The 18,991-nt window shown below is 38.6% G+C and overlaps 1 long non-coding RNA gene across 1 annotated transcript; it reads left to right on the forward strand.

Annotated features, from left to right (window-relative positions):
* Positions 1–14,031: 14,031 nt before the first annotated feature.
* LOC143646110 (uncharacterized) lies at positions 14,032–18,474 on the forward strand. Its single transcript, XR_013157293.1, has 3 exons — positions 14,032–14,088; positions 15,680–15,807; positions 18,340–18,474. It is a non-coding gene; the product is annotated as an uncharacterized LOC143646110 (long non-coding RNA).
* The last annotated feature ends 517 nt before the right edge of the window (positions 18,475–18,991 follow it).

The raw sequence follows: 18,991 nt of genomic DNA on the forward strand, positions 1-18,991 counted from the left end.
CAGCACATTCCACACTTTCAATTGCCAAAAGACATAGTCTTTCCAAATGCAAAATATATTTGTTCTATAACAATATCAGAAAGCCATAAACCTTTTCAGTAAGTCTGAGAGCCATTTATCTGAGGGGCTTTAAAAAGTGGCAGTCCCACCCTTTCCAAGGGCTCTCGCAGTAGCCTGCCTGTCTACGAATGCAACTTTGGGGGACACTGGGGAGACCCCCTTTTTCTCAGCTTCACCCTCTCCAAGCATCAGGGCCACACCCAGGCTCTCTGCCATCTCCAGGGCACACACCCAACCCCAGCATGTAGTGGCAGCCAGGCTCTCTCCAATCCCCAAGGAATGCGCTCCACCCTCTCCAAGGCCTGAGGTGGCACAACTCTTCCAGGGTAAGGAGGTAGAAGGCCCATCCTCTGCCTTTGGGGCAAACTCACCCTCTCCAGGGTGTTTGGATGGGTCTGCTCTCCTGGCCCAAGTTTCTTGACTTCAGACCTCAGCCTCCCATGGTTCTGTCTTTGAAGACATTTTGCCTTCACTTTGTCCCTTTTCTGAGACTTTTAGCCCAGTCCTATTTATACAGATTTCACAACACTGTTGTTGGCTTTCTATGTAGCAGGCAAGGATCATGCCCATCAGACAAAATGAGTTTCCACAAATCCTTCCTGGATAACTCCATCTCCAACACTGCCTTTTTCTGAAATGGCTGACTGGTTCCATGTTTGGTTAAATCCTCATGTGGGGCACTATTCTCTGGGGTGTCCCTCCCTAGAAGCCCAGAATATTTTCCAGACCATCAATTTCTGGTTTCTTTGTACCCAAGAGTTCAGTTCTCAGCTTCTTTCTTTCCTGTTGCATTTCAATATAAGCTGCAAAGAGAAACTGGGCCATACTTTCCACATTTAATTTGGAATTCTCCTCTGCTAAATATCCAAGTTCATGACTTTTAAAATCTGCCTTCCATCTAAAACCAGCAGTGAGTTTTGATAAATTTTCTGCAATTTTAAAACAAGGATCACCTTCCTTCTAGTTTGCAATAGCATGTGCATCATTTCTAAGACCTCATCAGAAGTATCTTCAGAGTCCACATTTCTACCAACAGTCTCTTCAAAACATTTTAGGCCTTCTCTATTGAGCTTCTCACAACTCTTCCAGAATCTTCCCCTTATCCATTTAAAAAGTCATTCCAACATGTTTGGTATTTGCAAACCACAGCAGCATCTCACTTCTCTGGTACCAAATTCTGTTCTACTTTGTAAGCTGCTGGAATGCAATATACCAGAAACAGAATGGTTTTTAAAAAGGGAAATTTATTAAGTTGCAAGTTTACAGTTCTAAGGCTGTGAAAGTGTCCAAGTTAAAGCAAATCTATAGAAATGTCTAATCTAAGACATCCAGGGAACGAAACCTTGGTTCAAGAAGGCCGGTGATGTTCAGGGTTTCTCTCTCAGCTGGGAGGGCACAGTTTTCTCTCCAGTCTACTTCAATGGCTCCCCAGGGCCCTGTCCATTCTAATAGTTCTGTCAGTTCTGGGGACTCTCATGGCTCAGAAGCTTTTTCCAAAATGGTTCCCTCTTAAAGGACTCCAGTAAGCAACCCCACCTTGAAAGGGTAGAAGTACATCTCCATGGAAACCTTCTAATCAAAAGTTACCATCCACAATTGAATGGGTCATATCTCTAGGAAAACAATAAAAAAGATACCACCAGCAGTACTGAATGAAGTATAAAGGACATGGCTTTTCTGGGTTACACAACAGGTTTAAGTCACCACAATCCCCTTTTTAAGTCACTCCATCTCTGATGTGTTGCATTCTGGCAGTTTTAGCAGACAAAAACAGCTGGTTTGCATTGCCTGTCTTTGGAGAAAATCCTTAAATCTCTTATCAATATTGGCAATTGGGGTAGAAATTGTAGTCTAAATGGTTTATCAGATGACAGCACATAGAAAGTACTGAGGGGTGTGCTTGACACACAAATGTATTTTAAATGCATTATTATTACCCTTAATACTTTTCCCGCTGCTAATAGAACTGCTACTATCACTTTTGTGTTTCTTCCTAGAGAAACAGTATTTTGTTGTTTGTGCTGACTGTCACCAGGGTGCTTGACATATGCAGAGGTCAATTTATGCATCGTTAGCTCCCCTGTCCTGTGCCCAGCCCTTTGCAAGGTTCTGGAACAGACATCTGTCTATGCACTCCTCAATTCCACAGCAGTTAACTAAGCACCTTTCACCTTTAATTCACCTTCCAAATGTTAACACGTAAAGAACAGGCTCAGAAAAGGTCTAAATTATGTTTTTTACATTTTTATAAGGGTGACTTGGACAAAAGAGCATGTGGGTAAGAACAGTTAAAACTGCCTTTGTTTCAGAACATATCTGTAGATTATAAAGTTTTTATTTCTTTTTTGATTCAATATTTTCAAGGGGACATGAAGAGCTGCATTTTCTCTGTAAGAATTTTCTTAGTAAAATATGTGAACTACTGTCACAAGACCTATTAAAACTAAGAGACTTTTCCATGTACACAAATAGTTTTCTCATTTGCACCCTCATTTAATAACAACCGCAGAGAAATAAACTAGGGTCTAGCGAACTGTCACCACCTACAGTTTTTGCTTTTCTAATGACAAATTTGAGAATGTAGTTATAGAAATAAAATAGGCAGGTGTACAAAATGAGAATAAACTTGCCTGCTAGTTACTCTGAGAGCTTTTTTCAGAGTGCATTTTAACTTTTCCCTGGTGGTTGTTTCTGGCGAATCCACAGCACTCTGCCCATACCATCAACAGGGTGTGGTTGGCCTGGAGTCAGGTCCCAGAAGTACCCAAACTGCAGCAGAAATATTCAGAGAGAGATTTGCATTTCTATCAACCCAAACTCAAGTATGGGGGCTGTTGTGCCTGGCCCATCCCTAAATAACAAGAATGCTGTATTTTGTGACTCAGTTAAGTGGATTGAAGAATGAGTCAAGTTCTGAAAAAGCAGGACCCCTGTAGAGGTGCTATTTTTGAAACTTGATGGGCTTACCTGGCTTTGAACTGGGATTTGTGCTCTTAAAATTTCTCAGGTGAAATTCTACATCAACATGTAGAATTAAACCAATGTGGCAACATCAACAACAAAAAAGGGCCATAGAAGGGACCTCTTAAAGGTAAAGGTATTTGCTAATTCACAATTAATTCATATATATGAGCATCTCTGCTAGAAGCTGTGGTGGAGGTAAGATGAACAATATAGTCCAGGAACTTACATCTAATATGCTGACTCTGCAATAATAAATAAATAACCTTAATTTTAAAAGCAAGAGAAACAATGCATATAGATTGGAAAGAAAAAAATTAGAACTGTCTATTTGTAAATTATATAGTCATGTAAACCGAACATAAAAAATCCTAAGACTGTAAAGAAAATAAAACTACTGGTATTAATCAGTGAGACTGTCAAGGGCTACAAGTTCAGTATACAAATGTCAATTTTATTTCTATATGCTAGATCCAAGCAATTGGAAAATGAAATTAAAAATATCATTTACAAGAGCATAAAGAAACATGAAAAACTTAGGGACAAATTTAGCAAAATATGTGCAGGAGTTCTACACTGAAAACTACAAAACACTGCTGACGGAAAGTAAAGATGACCTAAATTTATTGATATATATACTTTTTGTGGATCAAAAGTTCAATATTATGAAGATTAAAAGTCTTCCTAAATTGATTTATAGGTTCCATGTAATCCATAAAAAATTCAAGCAGGGTTTTGTAGGTATCAATAAGCTGACTTAAAAATTTGTATGGAAAATAAAAAAAATCTAAAATAGCTAAAACAATTTTAAAAAATAAGAACAAAGTTGGAGGTCTTTTAGTACCTCAGTTCAAGACTTACTTTAAAATGACACCAATTGAGTATGGTAATGGTGTAAGGACATGGGTAAACATATATGTTTAATTGAATTTTGACAAAGGTACCAAAGTAATTCAATGCAAAAAGGATAATTTTTGCTTCAAATACTTCTGGAACAAGTAGACCGGCTCATGGAAGCAAATGAACCTCAACTCATACCACACACAGAATTAACCCGCCATTGACCATAGACCTAAATATAAAAGCTAAAATGATAAAATTTCTATAATAAAACATTGAAAAAAATCTATTTGACCTCGGAACAGGTGAAGAAATCTTAGCTTGGAGAAACAAAGCAGAATCTTAAGAGAAAAAACATTAATACATTAATTGGATTTTAGTAAAACCAAACTTCTGTTCTTTGAATGACACCACTTAAAAAATGAAAAGACAATTCACAACTGGGAGAAAATAGTTATAATATATATATCTGATAATGGGATTATATTCAGCATACAAAAAATTTGTACATATCAATATTAAGACAAAAAGTGAACAAAAGATTTGAACAGACACTTCACATGAGGATATATAAATGGTTATTAAATACAACAAAATGTGCCCGCTATCCCTAATCATGAATTACTACTACAGAACCATGAGAATGGCTAAATAAAAAGGACTGACAGTATAATGCTTTGGTGTAGATTTAGAACTCAAACTCTAATACATTGCCAGATGGAAATGTCGAATCATATCACTTTGGTAAACAGTTTAGCAATGTATCACTGTTCTATTGCTTCACAACAAATTACCACAAACTTAATGACCTAAGACAACATCGATTTATTATCTCATTCTGTCTCTACATCAGAAATTTGGGGACAACCTGGTTCTCTGCTCAGGGTCTTACAAGGCTGAAATTGAGGTTCTTCTCAGGGCTCTGGTCTTCTTCAAGCTAATGTGGGTTGGTTGGCAGGTTTCGGTTCCTTGTGGTTGTTGGATTAAAGGTCTCAATTTCTTGGCTAAGGAGCCCTCTCAGCAACTAGAGACCACCCCCAGATCTTAGCTATGTGACTTTGTGGTGGTTTGAAGCTGAGTGTACCCTGGAAAAACATGTTCTTAAATCTAATCTACTCCTGTAGTTGTGAACCTTTTGCAAGTAAGGTCTTTTAATGAGATTATTTCAATCATGGTGTTGACCAGCCAAATCAGGTTGGGTCACAATCCTATTATTGGAGTTCTGTGTAAGAGAATGAAAGTCAGGCAAAGAAAGAAAGCCATCGAAGCAAGAAGCTTAAATCAACAAAACCCAGAAGAAAGGGAGAGACCAACAGATCCAGCCATATGCCTTGCCATGTGGCAGAAGAGCCAAGATCAGCAGCTGGTCTTCAGGAAGAAAGCATTACCTTGATGATGCCTTGATTTGGACATTTTCTTGGCCTCAAATCCATGAGTGAATAAATTCCCATGGTTTATTTCAACCCATTTCATAGCATTTGCTTTGAGCAGCCTAGAAAATGAAAATAGGCTCTCTCACAACATCACAGCGTACTCTTTGAATCCAGTAAGCTTTAAAATCTAGTAGACTTTCCTCCAGTCTGCTACAAGGGAAGCTTATTATATGTAATATAATCATGGCAGTGATGATCCTGTCACCTTTGTCATCTATGGTAACCTAATCCAGAGAATGACAATCCCATCACGTTCACTGATTCTTCCCCATCTGATTCCACAGGGAGCGTACATGCAGCAGGAGGTGGGAACTTTGGGGTCCATTTTAGAATTCCTCCTACCACAAGCAGTTTCATAAAAAGTCAAACGCACACATTCCATATGATCAAGCAACTACGCATAGGAGTTCACCCAAGGAGAATTTGTCTGCACAAAGTTTCGTGCACGAATGTTCTGAGCAGCCTTATTCATGTTAGCTAAAAACTAGAAAAAATTGAAAGAGCCATCAGTAGATGAGTGGATAAACAAGTTGAGGTACAGTAATACAATAGAATATTTCTCACCAATGAAAAGGAAAGAATTATTGTACATGCAAGAAAATATTCTAATCTGAGGTACAGTATGCTCATGAAAGAAGCAGGATGCGGATGGGTGCATTTTTGTAATTCCCTTTCAGTCAAACTCTAGAAAGGACAAGTATCATGTATAGTGATAAAAAGCAGATTAATGGCTGCCTGGGGTCTGAGGTGAAGAGAGGAATTGACTGGTGATGCTTTCCAGGGAACATTTCTTGTGTGTTTTTTATCTTCACTGTGGCAGTGGCTACCTGGAGATATATATATATATATATATATGTATGTATATTTGTCAAAACTCACTAAATATACCCTTATTATCCTCATAATGTCCATAGGTTCTGTAGTAATGTCTTCTCTTTTTCTTATGATTAGTCTGACTAGAAGTTTATCAATTTTATTGCTATTCTCAAAGAATTAGCATTTTGTTCTATTGACTTTTCTCTATCATGTTTCTGTTATCTATCATTGATTTCTGCTATTTTTCATCTTTCATATCTTCCACTTTGTGTTTCATGTGGTATTCTTTATTATTTTGTTTCTTAAGGTGGAAACGTACATAATTGATTTTCATTCTTCACTAATGCAAATGTTAATGCTATAAATTTCCCTCTAAGCACTTCTTAAGCTACATCCTACAACTTTTACTATGTCATGGTTTCTTTTTCATTTAGTTGAAAATAGTCTCTAACCCCCTTTGCTGTTTCTTCTTTAACTGATAGGTTATTTGGAAATATGTTGTTTAGTGTACAAATATGTGGTGATTTTCCAGATATACTTCTGTTTCTTATTTTTAATTTAATTCCTTTTGGTTGGAAAACATACTTTGTATGATGAAAATTCTATCACGTTTCTTGAGACTTATGACTTGTTATGTGGTTTCTCTTTAATGTTCATCGGTCATTTTAAAAGAATGCTCATTCCTGGTGCCTGCCCATGCAAAAAAAAGCATGTTCAAAATTCACTTTAAAGGAGTGGGGCTAGGGAATGGAGAGTTAATGCTTAAATTTTACATAGTTTCTATTTAGGTTGATCAGAAAGGTTTGGCAATGGATTGTGGTGATTGTAGCACAATATTGTGAAAGTAATTAACAGCACTGAATCATACATTTGCATGTGGCTAAAAGGGAGAATTCTAAGTTGTATATGTTATTAGAATAAAATTGTTTTAAAAATCATAAGACTCTATAAGACAGAGAGTGACCCTATTGTAAGCAGTGGACTATAGTTAACAGCATAATTATAAAAATGTCCATTCATGAATTGTAACAAATGTACCATACTTATGCAAGGTGCTAATAATAAGGTGGTATATGGGAACTTTGCATTTTATGCATAAAAATAATTTTATAAATGTCAATTAGGCTAAATTTGTTTTATAGTTTTGTTCAGGCTTTCGATATTGTTATTTATTTTCTGTCTACATGTTCTATCAATATTTTAGAAAGGAGTATTGAAATCTTCGATTATAATCCTGGATTTGTCTTAATCTTTTTAGTTCTATCAGGTTTTACTTCATATATTTTGACAAAGGATGAATTTTAATATTAGATGTAAAAACATTTAAGATTTTTGTGTCTTGATGAATTGGCCATTTTTATAATGAGATAAACTTCTTTATTCTTGATAATATTCTTTTTTTATCAGATCTAACTTGTCTTACATGATATAGCTTTCTTTTGCTAATTGTTTTCATGATATTCCTTTTCTTATTCCTTCCTTACTTTTAACTTACCTGTTAAAATAGGTTTGCACTGTGAAAGTTGTTCACTTGTGGATAGCATAAGCATTGACCTTATTATTGCGTCTAATCTAATATCTCTGCATTTTATCTGGAGGGCTTAGCTATTTACAATTAGTATTTGGTCTTTATACAATCAGGGCATTTGTTTTCTATTTTTCAACCTCTGGTTTTCTTTTTAATCTTTCTCTTGTTTCTTAGGATTAAATAATTATTTTTTATGATTTTATTGTATCTCTACATCTGGCTCTTTACTAGATATCTTTTAGTTTAATTTTTATTCTTCGAATGTTTAATTGACATGTTTTATAGTATATATCTGTACACACTAATACATATTTCACTAATCATGGTAGTCCTTCAAATGATATACAATTTCACTTATAGGTTAAGAATCATACAACAATAGAGGTACACTTGAAACAAAAATGAGATACTATTTGTGAGACACAATACCCTGGGTCTAACTCTGACATGAAGACATACACAAGCATAATATATACGTGTATTTGTATTTATATGTATAGTGTATCATATATATGTATATGTGTATGTGGGTATGTACAGATATGTACTTACTCTTGCAGATGTTTGTAGAAGTTTCCATTTGCATTATTAAGTTCCTGAAAAACAAATTACCCCAGTCATTATTATAACTGACCTTTTATAATGTTCAAGAAAAAAAAACCTTTCGCGTGGATAAAGACCCACATTTGATTTTCAAACTGTCCTTACACAACAAACATGACACATTTAAAAAGGGAAAAGGGCCATAGTGGGGGTAAGATGCTTTCTTTATTTTATATGATCCTTTTTTGCAACTATATTAGTGATGATTCATTATTATTACTCTAAATTTAACTGAGCTTATGAAGATTAAGCATTTTTATTTCCATTCTACACATCTGTAGGCCTGAGTGAGTGGAACAGGTCTTAGCAAATCTTGCATCTCAGGGTCATGACCTTGCGTCATTCACCTATTGACCTTCATGAGGAAACGCAAGATTCATGCATTGCCCTTCTGATCTTCAGTGACGGGAACCTTGGAAGAAATGTTCTTATTAATAAACATAGGAGGAAAAAATACTAATTCAAATGTAGCCTGACTCTGGTACATCAACTGTGCAGAATTCTTTTTATAATGAATTATGAAAAGGGGAAGCACTTTATATAATTATAATAATAATTTATACATGTTATATAAGGCTTATATGTAAAGCACTTCATATAACTACATCTTATAATTATATAAAGAGAAAAGGCATTGGTGGTAACTTGAAACTTTCTTGCTAACACACAGTTGTCAGTTTTACCCTGAGCACTGGTGGGGATTTTTCAAGAAATGTATTTGAGGGCTATTTTGCCTTTGCAGGGGAGCATTATCCTGTGGGAAATGATTTCATGGTTTGTGTGCTGTAGTACTAGCATTACTTTATGTACAAATATGACTTTTTTTGAACAATGTGGATGTTAGGAATTTATTAAAAATATATTATTTATTTTAAAGGATTTAGATGCAATTTTGTTCATCCTCTTATGTATTCACTGAACTGGCCAAAAGATAAGAGCACAGCCTACTCATATGTGGTACCTTTAAAAACATAATCTGTAAACCTAAAATAACAGATTTACCTTGACAATGTTTCCAGCTTTATTGATTTTAGCAGAAATCTTGCCTGCTCCCCTGCTTCCTGCCCTGCAGAGAGTAAGTCCGTGCGGTTGGAATGGTTTGAGGATGATGTGCCCTGAGTCCGGGTCTCTGCCCACCAATGCATCCTTGTAGTTCCTGTGGACACCCAGAGTTCTGGAAGACCACGGAGAGCCGACCCTGTGTTTTCAGTTCCAATTTCATCCCAGATAAGGGCAGAGATGTTTAACAGCACAAATAAAATCGTTTCCAGCACTTAGAAAGAAAATGATTCATGGATCTCAGTTTTATCTATTCTTTGAGGCCCTATTTGGCAAAATGAAGCTCTGGGTTTATCAGTTGTGTGTTTTGTGGTCTTTAAGGTACAGATTTGTAGACAGTAAGAATTTCTGACTTGAATTTAGTTTATTATTTTAAGAGTATTTTTCTAGAACAATGGTTTTCATAGTTTATTGATTATGTTTAAGGCAACGTTACTCTTAAGAATGAAAGTCTTTCCTTTGGTAATTTTGATTCTGGTCATTTTAATGAAGTTGTCTGGTATTGCAATTTTATACAGAAACAGAGTCCTAATATATCCTAATATAAATAAATCCTAATATAAATCACACCTTAGTTTCCAAGGGCTGCTGTAACATGGTAACTTAAACTGGGTGGCTGCAAAGAACAGAAATGTCTTCTCTCACAGTTCTGGAGGCTCAAGCATGAAATCAGGATGTCGGCAGGACCACACACCCTCTCCAACCTGTGGGAGTGGGCCCGTCCTGATCGCTTCTGGGTGCTGGTGGTTTGTGGGCAATGCTGGGAATTCCTTGGCTTGCAACTGCAGCACTTCATTCTCTGCTTCCATCATCCCATGGCTGTCTTCCCTCTTTGCTTGTGTAACCAAATTTCCCTCTTAAACAGCCACCAGTCACATTGGGTTAGGGCCCACCTAATGGCTTCATCTTAACTAATAAAATCTCCAAAGACCTTATTTCCAAATTGGCTCTTATTTTGGAGAAGAGGAAGCCCTCATGCTGCCTGCTTTTCAAAAGAACCAAAACATTTACTGCATGGCTTTTCGAGGCACATTCAAATCATTTCATAGTTATATCTCAGAGCGTATCAGGACTCTGAGGTGAAAGACCAATCTGTGAAACAGAGTGTGTTGGTTTGAAACTATTTACCCCAGAAAATCCGTATTAATCCTCATTCAGTATTGATGGGTGGGATCTTTTTGCTTATTTCCCTGGAGATGTGACCTACCCAATTGTGGGAGGTACCATTTGATTAGGTGGTTTTCATGGAGATGTGTCTCCATTCATTCAAGGTGGGGTTGCTTACTGGAGCCCTTTACAAGGGAATTGTTTTGGAAAAGCTTCAGCGCCCACATAGCAGAGACCTTTGGAGATGCAGAAGGAAAATGTCTCCAGGGAAGCCATTTGAAGAAGCTGGTAGAGAAAGTTAGCAGATGTTACCGTGTGCCTTCCAGCTGAGAGAGAAAGCCCAAATGCCATTGGCCCTTTCTTTGGAGTTAAGGTAACTTTTTCTGGATGCCTTAGTTTGGACATTTCTATGGCCTTAGTGCTATAAACTTTCACATCAGTAAATTCTCTTTTTTAAAAGCTGTTCCATTTCTGGTTTATTGCTTTCTAGTAGCTTAGCAAGCCTAAACAGAGAGTAAGTCTTAAATCTATTCTTATGCTTATTTTTATCCCTTTATTTGTGGTGAGGATAATACTGTTCTAGAACGTTTTAGAAGACACCTCAAATAGATACAGGGACCGAAATATAAGGGTATATTTCTTTTCTATTTAACCATGACCTAATTTTAATTCTCATTTTTGAAAAGAACAATCAGTATGGGAGATGAAGAAACCTGCACTCCTTAAAGAATGCTTGATCCTTGGGGCTTAACCACTTAGGAGATCTGAACCCTTATTGGCAGCTCCCCTGTAGATTTCGTGTGTGGCATGGTGGAGACCATGAAACAGGTGCACTTTCTGAGTAGTGATTTTACTTGTTCTGGCAATTTCCTTTGAGCTCTTGTAGATTGGTTCCCCTCTACAGGGAATGTGTGAACACTGATGAAGGCAAAGGTCTGAGGCAGGAGCACCACAGGCAAGTTCTGTCCAGGTTCCATGACTAGAATACTTTGTAAAAGAAAATCAGCACTTGCTCCAGGGCTTGACCTAGGCTAGGGCCCAGGTTTCAGCCCAAGGGTCGGTGCCGGCTGATGTCCTTCCATATTGCGTCAAAGTAGACCTGGCCAAAATCAACCACCTATCTATCTATCTCTCGCTATACATTCATAACCATAGAACTCAAGAAATGATGAGTACCTACAGATTAAAATTTTTATCATAAAATAATTATGGAACTTCAAGTCATGTAAAAGTAAAAAATGTTAGGTACTTTTTAAAGGGAAGCATTAATGTTATCATCTCTCCCATACCTTTTAAACTCCATGATTATCCTCTTTTTATCTGGATAAAATATTTCTTTATCCAGAAATATTTATAACAAGATCCACCATGTCAAAGAGAAGAGTTGTGAAGGTATTTCTTTCCCTCAACTAACTACTTAGTTCCTACTATTTTCCAGTCATTTCTCCTTTCCTCTTTGATAGATTGTTTCTTCTTCTGGTAGCCAAGACATACAGGCTGAAGCTATTCCATGAGTACCAAACAGCTTGTATGGTAGTTATACATAAGACAATATTAAATTATTAAATATTAAATAATAGATCAATTATTAAATGTCCCAGGAGTAAGGTGGAATTGAAGCATTTAGGGAACTTAAACTGTAAACTCATGAGAGTCAGTGCCATCTCTCCAGATCTTAATGGGACAGGAGGTTTTACCTTCATCTGAGAGGCATTCCTCTTTCTGGATAATAAAATCTGTATTTCCTAGTTCAAATCCAAGTTGAATTTGTACTTTTCAGTCCATGTCACCCATATGACATTTTTATTTTGTATGCTGTATGGTGGGGGCCACGTTTCATTCTTCTTCCATGTGACTATCCTGTTATTGCAGCACCATTTGTTGAATTTATTTTTTCAGTAGGGGAAGTGCATGGGCCGGGAATTGAACACGAGTTTTCCACATGGCAGAGGAGTCTAACACTGAACTACCCTTGCATCCCCCCATATAGCACTTTCTGTGTGGCAAGCATGTGTGGAAGGAGGAGCTGATGGATTCTCATGCCTGTGCCTAAGGAGGACTGGCTGTCTGTGCTGGGTCAGGAGTGGGAGTCTTTCCCAGGCATTGATATGGGTGAGCCCTGTGCCTGAAAGATATGTTGAAGGGCTAGATCCCAGGGCCTCAGAAAGTGGCTTTATGTGGAAGGATGGTCACTGTGTATGTGAAAAGTTAAGAGGAGGTCAAACTGGATTAGGGTGGGCCCTTATCCCATGTGATTGGTGTCCTTCTGAAAAGAGGGACATTTGAACACACAGCCAGATGCAGAGAGACTCATGTGAAGACAGAGAAGAGAAAGAAGGCCATGTGAAGATGGAGGCAGAGATTGGAGGGCTGCATCTATAAAACGAAGACTAGCAACGATTGACAACAAACACCAGAGTCTGGAAGAGGCAAGGAAAGAGCCTTCCGACAAGTCTCAGGTGGAACATGGCTCTGTTGACACTTGATTTAAAACTTCTACCTCCCAGAATTTCTGTTGTTTAGTGCCATCCCATTTGAGGTACTTTGTCACAGCAGCCCTAGGGGGAGCATGTTATGAAGCCAATCTCATCCTAAAATGCCACTTATATGTGTTTGAATCAGCTCTGTGGACTAGCTATGCAGAAACCCAGAAGCCTAACCTCTGGGTGATGTTGATCGAGTTTGCAGAAGCTTTAATTACTCTACAATCCTCAGAACTGATATTTAACTTTTTAGGCTGCTGATGTTAACACATCGTATTAGTCAGGTGAGAAATGATTAGATGGATCTTATTTTAGGATCAGTAGGTAAAAATGAACAATCAACTGTGCAATATTGACACATTATATATGTTTAGGATGTTTGGGGATATAGGCATCTTTTCCCCCCCCATTAGTTAACATATCAGTGAGGCTTTGTACAGAAAATCCACCAATTGGGTGGTTTCCATTCTAGCTTTATTGACCAATAACAGACAAAAAATCTTCAGAGGAAAGAGCCACACTAAGCAGATTCAAAAGAGATATAATAGGCAATATTTTTCTCTTATGCAGAATAATGTTCTCCCATTGAAATTTCTCAACTTAGAGAGCTATTTTTAGTTTCATGACACACAAAGAGTATATAATCATCATAAAGATGTCAGCTGCCTCCCGCCTTCCCTTGGCACCTGCAGGAATGATTCATTGGACTGATGATAAAGCATCTGCATATGGAGAGCATCATCCATCTTCTGTATTTTATAATGAAATATTGCTATCAATGCTACAGAAAATATTTGTGTTAGTATGTGACACTGTCCCTGGGGAGTCCCAGCAGCTAAGTATAGAGAACTGGCAGCGTGTGTGAAATCAGCGCTTGCTTCTCTTAAGTACAGCTTCAGTGTTACAGTAAACAGTTCCAGGGGTGTTGGGGATGCCCTCTGGGTGCTTTATCTAGCTGTTCAGGTTGGGAGCTCTCCAGAGGCTTCATGAGAAGAATCAGGAAAGGCAAATGATGTATTAAGCTCTGTCACACCCTTAATCCACCAACCAAATAAGCCAGGATTGAAAAGTTGAAGGAAGTTGTCCAGGAGTGGGTGATTCTTATGGGATGTTCTAGCAGGGTCCACCTGGGTTATCCAGTCCTGGGTGCTGAGCATGTGGGGCGTCTCCATTAGGAACCATGTTGTCCATATGGAAGGTGAGTGCATTGTGGAGTTAGTTGTTGGTGGTGGCTGATGTGGACCAGAGAGCAGGTGGCCTTGTGTACCCCATCCACCCAGCTGGCGGAGCAGATCCCTCACTTGGGGGCCCAGGATGCAGTGTCCAGGGGCAGGAAAAGAAGCATAATGCAGAGGGCAAAGCTCGAGTCTGGGGACAGATAGGGGACATTTGGACTCCCCATGTGTCACAGGTGAGGCTTTATGGCATCACCCCCACCCAAGTATCTGCTGTCCTCTGGGGTTTCTCCCCACCCCCAGATCATAGCAAGGTTTGGGCAGGGCTCAGTAGAGCCCTCGGGTTCCAGCATCTAGTTGCTGGGTGAATAGTGATGAGTGGCCCTAAAACACCTTGCTTGAGAGCCTGGGCTGGTGCTGGCAGGACGGAGCCCTACTGGAAGGGGAGCAGGGGGGTGTCAAGCAAGGGACATGAAGGCAACTCTCATCATCATTGAGGAAGGGCTGGAGATTCAGGTGCAGACACTCCTGAGCCTGGGGGCAGGGGACAGATGGATAAACTCTTATTCCCCTCTCCCCAGCCCTAGAGGCTTTGCCCTGAGGCTGGCAGGGGTTAGCTCTGCCACTCCAGGGTCCACAGGGATGCTAAGCAGGCATCGCCATCTCCCACTGTGATGCCCTGCCCTGATGCCCCCTTACACATGGGCAGATGCTCTCCTTACCAGCTCCCTCCTCAGAGGGAGCTACCTTGTTCTGCCCCTGCTAATGCATTTAGGGTTGACTCAGTAAGAGAAAGACGGAAAAAGAGAAGAGGAAAGGGAAGGGAGGAAAAGGAAGAGGAGGAGTAATTCATATGACTGTGGTCCTTGCTTCCCAAAAGTTCAGCATGTCCCACATGGTGGTCATGGAGCTCCATCCTCGGCTGCCCCCTCATCCTGCACATCTGTACCTACCACCAGCAGTACCAACAGCAATCCCACGATGCCACTGTCATACATCCCTCTCTCCCACCCCTCTGCACATCAGCATAACTGACCACATCAACCAACTGGGCAGGACAACTCAGTAGAAGACATCAGGATAAGGGCTTGATTGGCAGTGACAGCCAGATCTGCAAATAAGGTGGCCCCTGAGGCTGTTAGCAAAGCTCGTGGTGGCTGTGGAGACAGAGTATGATGCTGCAGTTGTTAATTATGCTTCACTTCTGAAATAATAGCATCTTACTTTGGGTATGTAGATTATACACACAAAAACAAGAAATCAAGACCTGCCCGATACTGGTTGCATATTGGGTATGGAAGTATTGAATATTGAGTGTTAAGTATTAAAGTATTGAGAACTGAGGTACTGAGGTATTGAGATATTGACAGTAGTATTGAGGAGCAGTGTGTCACTTCAGGCATAGTCACCTGACAACTTTTAAAGTATTTTCAAATGTACCTTCAAATCCTTTTCAAGTATAGTAAAGGTTCTTTGAATCTTATAAAGTGATGCTTTATATTTCTTGTGCAAGGGGGTGTAGATTGTTTATTTTTTCCTCAATGGACAATTAAAACACTAGTGTTTAACTCAAATGTTTCCTATATATATGGCCAATCTCCTTCTGCTCCCCAGGAAGAGGGCTGGAAAGGACATCAGCTTTGGACCCAACCCACTTGTGCTCATGGACCAGTTCTGATACTTTCTGCTTGGATAAACCATGGCAAGCATTTCACAACCTCAGAGTCACCACTTCCTCATCTGTGAGTCGGGGAGAAAATGCCTCACTTCCAGGACTGTAGCAAGATTCAAATGAGATCATTCATATAAAGTGCCTTGAAAGTGCTCTACACATAAGTGCTCATTCAATCGAGGTCTTCATCAGAGATAGTGCATGTAGTTCAGAGCACAAAGCTTGGCAGATGACCTACAAGAGTTTCTTATTAGCTGTCTTGCCTCGGGCAAGGACTTATCTTCTTTGAATCTTATTTTCTTCATCTTTAAAATGGGTATAAAGATTCCACATTGTTTAAAGTTTGAATAGGTTAATGTGCAGAAAGCCCAGCACAAGTAGCTGCATTCTTTTTGTGTCCACACAGTGACACCAAGGGCTCTTGTCTATAGCATCCACCTCTCATATTACATGCATGAGTGAAGGAAATGCTCCTTAGCTAAAAAAAGTAAATATTGATTTTCTTATTAATTTGATGATATTCCTTAGAATTCTTAGGGAGTGTTTTAATGACCTTCCTGCTCTACCCATGCCATTTTCCTTCCTAATTCAAGTTCCTTCCAACCAGTTTGGTTTTACCCATTGGTCCTCTGATTAAACCAAGATCCAGAATCCATCAATTTTTCAAAAATCAGATTAAAGTCAGGGACTGAAACCCGTCAAGGGCCCCTCATGTTTAGAACCCCAGAGTATGAGAAGGGAGAATATGAAGTCTAGTTCATATTACATGGATCTCCCATTTTTCCTTATCTAAAGAATATTGTGGAATTCTTGAGAACTTAACATGTAACTTTACAGAATGATAAAAATGGAGCACCCCTGTGATTCCAACATGATAGCTATGTGTTCACTGGTACTTCATGCATCTGAAAAGTAATTACTGGGTACCCTCTATTCTCCTGGGGTCAGGAGCCTTTAAAATTAACCAGAAATCTTGCTGCTTCATGCACAGGGAACTGGGGCTGCACTTACCACCGCCTGATCAGTCATAAAGCTCTTAGAATTCTAAGATGTGGCTCAAACTAGACCTGGACAGTTGACTTCTGCCCACCACACTTCGTCATTTTATCCAATCCTCTCAGGGTTTATCATCCACCTGTGAAAGTGGAGCTATTTGAAATTTCAAGTAGTTTTAAAGACATTCATGGGATAGGGACTATGCCAAACATATGTCCACCAATCATCTACAAATTAAAATTTTTGTAAAATAACAGATAATACAAACATTTGAAATATGACAGATTTACTTGAAGAAGATATTTCCAGAACTCTTGTGATAGTACTTTGTATGGTTATCAGAAATCTACTCATGTATCTACTAGCTTCACTGATATTTAGTAGCATTCTAAATGTTAATTTGAAGTTTGATGAGCTTTCTGGTAGACATTCTAAGCTCACTATTATTATAATAAATAATATTTAGCTTCTCTTGGAAACTTCTGACAAAAATTTAAAAATAGACTGGAAAAACAGAAAATGGTCAGCTAACTCAGTTAACAGACAAATCCTCAGAGAAGCAAATAATCTCAGGTGAGACAAAAGAAGAAAAAACAAACATGAAGGGATCTTAGGAGAGAGCTCAAATTCTGATGCAATACTCTCTTTGTCAAACATTGCTCACTATTTTTAAACCTTCTTTTTCACCGGGAATTTAACAACAAAACTTGATTCTAGAGAAAAGAAACAAATATTTCAACCCATATATCACTGGAAAGACATATTCTACTGCCTATTTTATAGATCTTGATCATTCTGATGACTACCAATGCCTCATATTTTTGGTCTCTCATAGTCCGCCAATGCCATAAAGCTCATGCTTTAAAACTTCACATGTTTCTGAGGCTTCAGAAAAGAAAATTTTTTACTGCATTTCAAGCTATGAAAGTCCATTCCTGCAAAACAAAAATAACATACAGCCTTTAACAGTAACAACAAAAAACTATGTATGACAGTGAAAATTTGGTCTACAATTTGATCATAGTTGAATGAACCATGGAAAAAGCATTGTTGGCTGTGCTATCAAGTTCGTACTTGGTGTTCAGTCAGTTTTATCTAATAGGTCAGTTATTTTCTTGGAACTTTTTTCAATATAAATGTGCCACCCATATTTGAAGAAGTCATCAAAAATAGCTTTATCTTCTCAATTTTGAGTGTGAACATTCAAGATAATTTAATTCAAGTAAATAGGAATTTAAGCTGAGAACTCCTTCCCCAACAAGGAGTACTCAAGTCCATAGTATTTGTTCAAAAAAAGAAAATACGTGTAGCCATTACAGATATCCTCTTGCATCACTCTTGTTTCCCTATCTGAATAATATCTTGGAAGTTCTTGGAAGCAGCTTGTGCATTTGAACTTGAAGGAATCTTGCCCAAAGAAGCCAAGAGATTCAGCCTGACTTGACTTTACAGAGACCTTATGTGAGACTCTCAACTCTTGGTCTTGATACAGCTATTGTGCTATCAGTAGTAGAGGAGAGCAAAGAGCAGAGAAAGGTAGATGGAGGGTACAAGTGCTCTGCAGGTTGCTGGTAAATTGGCCTTATTCTCACTTTGGTTTTCACAGGATTCTGTGCTGCTGGCCTGGAAGCCCACCTGTCAGATCCAGAGTAACATCTCAAAGAGGCAGTCTGTAAAATAAACAACAGTTTAATACTTGGATGAACTTCACATCTCTCCCTGCAAGGAAACATTTTGGACATTTATGAAGCCAATAAGGAAAGAATTGAAAGAGATAATTGAAAACAACTTTTGATTTTCCATGTTTTGGAAAATAGTGAAAGAACTGAGATCTAATAAAAGTAACTGTTTCTTTTCTATCTCGCTGGAGATAGTTTATGACCAAGAGTGTTAATGAGCCAGGTAGCTGGTGTTAGTCTCACAATTGAATTTTTTGAAACTAATCCCCATTATCATCCAGGGTCCTCTCTCTAGTCGCTCTGGACTAGACTAGTCACCATCTGTTTTAGTTTGCTAAAGCTGCTGGATTGCAATGCACCAGAAATGGGACAGCTTTTTTTAAGGGAACTTTTTGAATTGCAAGTTTACAGTTCTAAGGCCATAGAAATATCCAAACTAAGGCATCCAGAGAAAGATACATTATGTTCAGAGAAAGAGCCAATGATGTTCAGGGCTCCTCTCTCAGCTGGGAAGCCCCATGGCGACATCTGCTAGCTTTCTCTACCAGTTTTTTCAAGTGGCTTCCACAAGGCATTTTC

The sequence above is a fragment of the Tamandua tetradactyla genome, chromosome 9 (assembly GCF_023851605.1).
Source record: "Tamandua tetradactyla isolate mTamTet1 chromosome 9, mTamTet1.pri, whole genome shotgun sequence".
NCBI lineage: Eukaryota > Metazoa > Chordata > Mammalia > Pilosa > Myrmecophagidae > Tamandua > Tamandua tetradactyla.